Source organism: Dendropsophus ebraccatus, chromosome 1 (assembly GCF_027789765.1).
Source record: "Dendropsophus ebraccatus isolate aDenEbr1 chromosome 1, aDenEbr1.pat, whole genome shotgun sequence".
In the NCBI taxonomy this organism is placed as follows: domain Eukaryota; kingdom Metazoa; phylum Chordata; class Amphibia; order Anura; family Hylidae; genus Dendropsophus; species Dendropsophus ebraccatus.
Genome location: NC_091454.1, coordinates 57,507,371 through 57,513,370, shown reverse-complemented (window position 1 = coordinate 57,513,370; position 6,000 = coordinate 57,507,371). Strand labels below are relative to the sequence as shown.

The following is a 6,000-nucleotide window of genomic DNA, read 5'->3' as shown; positions in this document are numbered from 1 at the left end:
AGAAGCAATAGTTGGGTCTCATTTGCATTTGCATTATGAACACTTCTTTCACTTGGATCAATAATTACTCCAAGCAAGCGGTCCTCTAGGCTGTCGATTATTTTCTCGCCAGTTCTGCAAAATATTTCTTCATCAAGTAGTTTTATTTAGCTTTTTGTTTAGCAAATTTAGTGTTCAGTGTTTTTGTTTAGCATGTCAGTTTCTAATTTCATGTATGGTGGAGCAATGGTTGACCAGACCCAGACATGCACTGATGCTATGCACTTGAGAGGAGGGTTGCCAATGCCGAATAATAGAGTTTGCCTGTGAGATTACAGAGCATAAAAATCCCTCCCACCTCTCTTTTCTGCCTGTGTGAGTCACTCTATATTCAGAGCAGTGCTTGCATGTCTGTAAGAGCAGGAGCTGCAGTGAGCAGTATGAGAGCTGTGCACTCCTTCTGGGCAAAGTGACAAGTCTTTCGTATGGATGTGTCGTTCTGTTCAAGGATATTCTCGAGAAGAGAATTGGGAATTTCAGTACCTGGAATGTTTAAACTACGGTATATACCCTCGGCATACTTACCATGAAGGTAGGAACTTTCCTTTTTTCGTTCTCTTTAAGCATCACATAATATTTTATACATGTAAGAAATAGTTTATTTCCTTGATATTAAGGAAACATTAGTATTATTGTTTTCAGGAGTTACTGTACCTGCAATGTCAGCAAGCCATTCTAAAATATACAATTATACCAGAACATAAGTTGTGTAAGACCTGCCAGCTAAATATCAACCTGTAGACTTTAAAAACATGTTTGAAATGTTACATAGGTGTTTCTAACAATTTATTCAAATTGTCTTTGCAATTATATATTTTCCTATTAAACAAAAAAATCTTTGTCTGCAGCCCATGGATTCCAAATAAAGAGCGTCAAAGAAGCTTTTGACATAAAAAATAACCATTTTTGAATCATAAATGAGAGATTGGGTGTTTAAGGACTTTGTGACCTGTTTTGCTTTGCCAGAGGCTGAATGATGTCACTCATACTCTAAGCCAACAAAATAAGCACCTTGGTTTACAGCAGTGGAACATACTGTAGCCTATCTATTTCATTCCATTAAACAGAAGTGAAAAAGTGACTGTAGTGTTTGTTCAATTGTGTTTAATGGATTGTGACACCAACAACAGTTTAGTAGAGCAAACAGGCTAATCATTATGGTACAGTGACGTTTCCAAACATCAACCCTTTAATATGGTTTTATCATTGGATGGCGGTCAGGTGTTGCATTGTTCCAGTGAGGCCACCTGTGTAGTGATCAAGATTGTATATAGCTTTCTCCCATTAAGCATGTTAAATACATGCATAATATGATTAGCACTTGTCTCAAGATTTTTTTTCTTTTGTGGATTTTCAAGAAGAAAAAGATGTTTTACTACAGACAGTGATATTGTCACAAACTAGAAACAGACAGTGATATAATGTTACAGACTAGAACTAGACAGGTTACCTGTTAGGATTTCCATCTGTCAGAGAAAGGAAAATAGATTAGGTGAAGATTACAGGTGCAGGTAGAATTTGTCTTCATTACCAAAAGTTAGACTTGCCTAAAGATCTTGGCAGCTGTAAGTAATGGAAGATTTTTCTTTCCTTAAATTGACCCAAATGTACAGGCAGACATGGGTGTCAGGCAGGGTCCTGCAGATACTACTAAACTCTGCTAGGGTATCATGGTCAGACAATAGGAAAGGAACCCTTTGGAAAAATATCTGGACTACTTCTATTTTCAAATTGAATTTGCAGGTTCAACTTTTGACAACCCTGGGAAACACATGTTTTAGCTGTGGGAAGTTGCTGTTGTCTATACAATACCCCTGAAGCATCCACAGGAAGTCAAGTCTGCTAGAGTAGGAACTGCTGTTGATTTGGTGCGCTCCACTTTAGCTCATAGAGAGGGTCTAAAACACAGGACCCCTATCTTGATGTCTGTATGCCTTCTTATGACCTTTTACACCATAAAAATAGTACCTATTTAGTGATACTTCAGAACTGAAAACCTTCTTAAATAAATATTTAATAAAATTGTGATTTATTAAAGAAAAATGGTCATCAAGGTCTGACCCATAAGAAGACCTGCCAACATTCACAGAAACATTTTCTGAACAAAAAACTGTGAAGTAAAGGAAACTAATAAGTACAGTTCCTCTATGACATCTTCTGTCTAGATGTAAAAAAAAAAAAGTAATTGCATATATAGTACTACAATAAACAGGTGTTACAGCTATTATCGCTACTAGTTAAAAAAAACATTAATATCTATTATATTTCTTAAACTTAGAAGTTTAAAAAACTTTGGAAGGTTTTCCTCACCAACTGAATCTAAGGTGTAGTGTTTTGCTGCCCATAATGTAGACCTCGCGAGTACTAAACGTTCTGCAAACCTCCACTGATCAACATGGTCTTTTTTTAAGCATGTGCATATATATATATATATATATATATATATATATATATATATATATATATATATATTATAGTTGTTACAACTAGATGGGGTTAAACAATTTTTTTTTTTTGGTAGAGCTTTTTTCACTAAAGAATTAAAGAGTTCACCTTTATCTATGGTCTGGTAATTCATTTAGACCTGTCAGAAGATAATTATGGTAGTGGCAATATGAGCCAAGAATAGATAGGTTACAGTAACCCCCTTTAAGGAAAGAGAGAGGACATGTCTGATCTTTTGGGGACATCTGAAAGAATTCTTTATTTATTTCTCAGTTTGTGTTACAATATAAAACCTACTTCATCTTGTAATCACAAAGCAGTAAAATATGGATAGTTTTTCACCTGGTTTGATAAACTCCATTATTTCTCACTTCCCAATTCACAGTCATAAAATTTACCAACTGTGTACAGACAGACCTATGTAAGTGTCCAACCACTGGGACCCCACTGTTTGCATTCTGCTTGGCTATTTTCATCAATTGCTTGGTTACATTTAATAATAGTTTTTTTTTCTTCTTTTAATGAAATACCCCATGAAAGGGAATCTGTCACCTGCAATTCACATTTCAAACTACTTACACTGTTAAAAAGCAGTTAGTGCAAGAAGACACATTGTACTTTTTAAGTATCTGTATGTCCTTTTATAACATAGAAGATTTATTTTATTATCTAGTTGAAAGAGTCAAAAGTTCCTAAGGGCCCTATTACACCAACAGATGTCTGACAGATTTTTGAAGCCAAAGCCAGGAATTGATTTGAGAAGAGGGGAAATCCCAGTCTTTCCTTTATGACCTGTTCCCTGTTTATAATCTGTTCCTGGCTTTGGCTGCAAAAATCTGTCAGATAATCTGTCAGATATCTGTTGGTGTAATAGGGCCCTAACTGTGGGCTGTAATGCCCCACTTCCCCCCATACTTCTCCCTTCTTGAATGACAGCCAGCTGTAAGCTGAGCTCTACTTCTAAAACTCATACCTGTGCACAATTTGTATGCAGAGAACAAAAATGAGACTTGGCAACACAAATCAGCTCCCAGCTGACTGTCAATTAGGGAATTTGAGGGGGAAACAAGGAGGCGTTACAGCCCTTTGCACTTTCAGGGCTTGGAAACACCTTTTTGACTCTTTATACCAGGTAATAAAAGCATTTTCTATGTTTTGGAGGTAAACACGGATATAAAAAAAAAGGAACATGTGTCTCCTTGACCTTGAACAGCTATTTAACCGTGTAAGAAGTTCAAACATGAATTAGTAGAGCTGACAGGGTCCCTTTGTATAAACACACACACACCGTATATGCAGCAGATACGCAGCAGATCTGCAGCAGATTTGATGGTGCAGATTTGATGCTGTGTTCAGTTATTTAAATCTAATCTGCTGCGTATCTGCTGCGTATTTACTGCGTATCGCAGCAGTAAATACGCTGCGTATACGGTGTGTGTGTTTGTACCCTTTAACCCCTTAACGACATCGGGCGTAAGTATACGCCCCCGCAGGGTGGGCTTTAACGCAAGCGGTCGGGGAAGATGGCCTGCTATAATGTATAGCAGGCCATCTCTGCTCATCGGCACGGGGGGTGATTAACCCCTCCCGTGCCGACGATCGCTGCTATATGCTGATCTATACAGATCAGCATATAGCAGCTGAAAACAGCTTTCCGGGTCATCGGTGACCCGGTGACCCGGAAAGCAATGGAGATTGGTGCTGTCCGAGACAGCACCAATCGCCATTAGTGTCCCCACCAAAGATGGCGCCGATGCCACCCCCACGATCGCCGTGATAGGCTAGGTAGCTGAGGGGTGCAGAACAGGTGTGTGTGGTGCAGGTGTACCATACTCACCTGATCTGGGCGTCCGGAACGACGATCTGCGGTCCGCGCCGTCCTTGCGTCTTCTTTGCTTCACTTCCGGGTTCGGTTGTCCAGCGTCGGAAATCTTCGGAAACGCTCGGGTCCTCGGGTTCGGCGAGTCTCGACAATCTCCGGCAGCGTCGCTCTACTGCCCCCTAGCGGCTGATCAGTGAATATCATTCACTGATCAGTTGCTTTGGGTTAAAAAGATTTTTTTTTTTTCAAATTTTTTTTTTCTTTTTTTGCGCCCTAACGCCGCTGAGTGCTGATCAGCATCGCACGCAAGTACGCCGCTGATCAGCAACTCCCCCTTATGGCGTAGGGGCGTTTTTCCCCCTATATCCTACCACCACTGGCTGCTGATAAGTGCCGCACATAAGTGCGGCATTTATCAGCAGCTCCTTTCTTGGCCAAGGGATATTTTTTCTTACTGTCAAAAAAACACGTAAAAAACACTACACTACACCACAATACATGAAATAAAGTTTTACACTACACCACTACACATTTACATACCGCATATACCAATCCCCGTATAAAGATGGCCCCCAAGGTGTTTGGTGGCGTTATTATTGCCTCCGACACCGAAACAGCCAGTGAGGATGAATGGGGGGATCCTTCTTTCCTCCATTCATCCTCATCATCCTCATCATCCAGTGACGTGTCTGGGGGTAGCGTAGCGTACGCTGCCCCCCAGACACGTCTTTTCCTCCAGTACCGTCCCAATAAGAGATGATGGTATGGCGTGAAATTCTACAAACTCTGTGAGCGTACCTCAGGGTACACTTACAGATTTAGGGTACGTGCACACTGCGGAATGGCGAAGGATAACCCTTTGTGCATTCCGCAACTGGCAACCGCTGGCGGACTGATGCGGGCACGCGTCTCCACCCGTGTCATAGACTCCATTCTATGCACGGGCGGATTCCGTCGTCCGTCCAAAGAATGAACACATTGGACAGAGGGCAGAATCCGCCCGTGCATAGAATGGAGTGTGACAAGAGCGGAGACTCCATCAGTCCGCCGGTGGGTGCCAGCTGCGGAATGCACAAAGGGTTATCCTTCGCCATTCCGCAGTGTGCACGTAACCTTAGAGTATATGAAGGAAAGGACACCCAAATCCACCCCCAGATGCCCCCCCCCCAATCCTCCGAGTTAGTGGGAAGATCGTTCGGGAACTGATCTTCCCACTGCTAAAGGTTACCACCTGTAACTCTTTCGGTCCCTCGCTGCCTGAGCTACTGTAGCTTGCGGCACGATCCGTAAATATCAGAAGTAGTAATAAAGCCCTAATATTTAGCAGCCATGGAGCGGACCCAGCGCTTCTGGATATGAAGGACCCCGTATCGCACCAGGACAACATTTTCCAGGTGACGTCCCCCACACTGGAGAAAGGGAGACCCCAGAAGAAGTGCAGAGTGTGGCGTAACAGGGGGATCAGGAAGGACACCATTTTCCAGTGTGACACCTGTCCTGATCACCCCGGCCTCTGCATACTGGATCGCTTCAAGGCGCACCACACGTCATTGACGGCCACATTTGTGCCGTAAAAGTGAAAAAAATGAAATTTTTCCCTTTCACGTCACATTGTTCCACATTTGTGCCCGTCACCAGTGGGGTCCATATGCTCACTGAACCCTTTGTTAGATTCCTTGAGGGGTGTAGTTTCC

At 41.9% G+C, this 6,000-nt stretch overlaps 1 protein-coding gene across 5 annotated transcripts in view; it reads left to right on the top strand.

Moving 5' to 3' along the window:
• The first annotated feature begins 394 nt into the window (after positions 1-394).
• The window catches only part of HRH2 (histamine receptor H2), a 109,116-nt gene continuing 103,510 nt past the window's right edge, over positions 395-6,000 (top strand). For all 5 annotated transcript variants that reach the window (XR_011363221.1, XR_011363220.1, XR_011363217.1 and 2 more), the window contains exon 1: positions 395-571. The gene's annotated coding sequence lies outside the window, so the exon portion shown is untranslated. The remainder of the gene's footprint in view (positions 572-6,000) is intronic.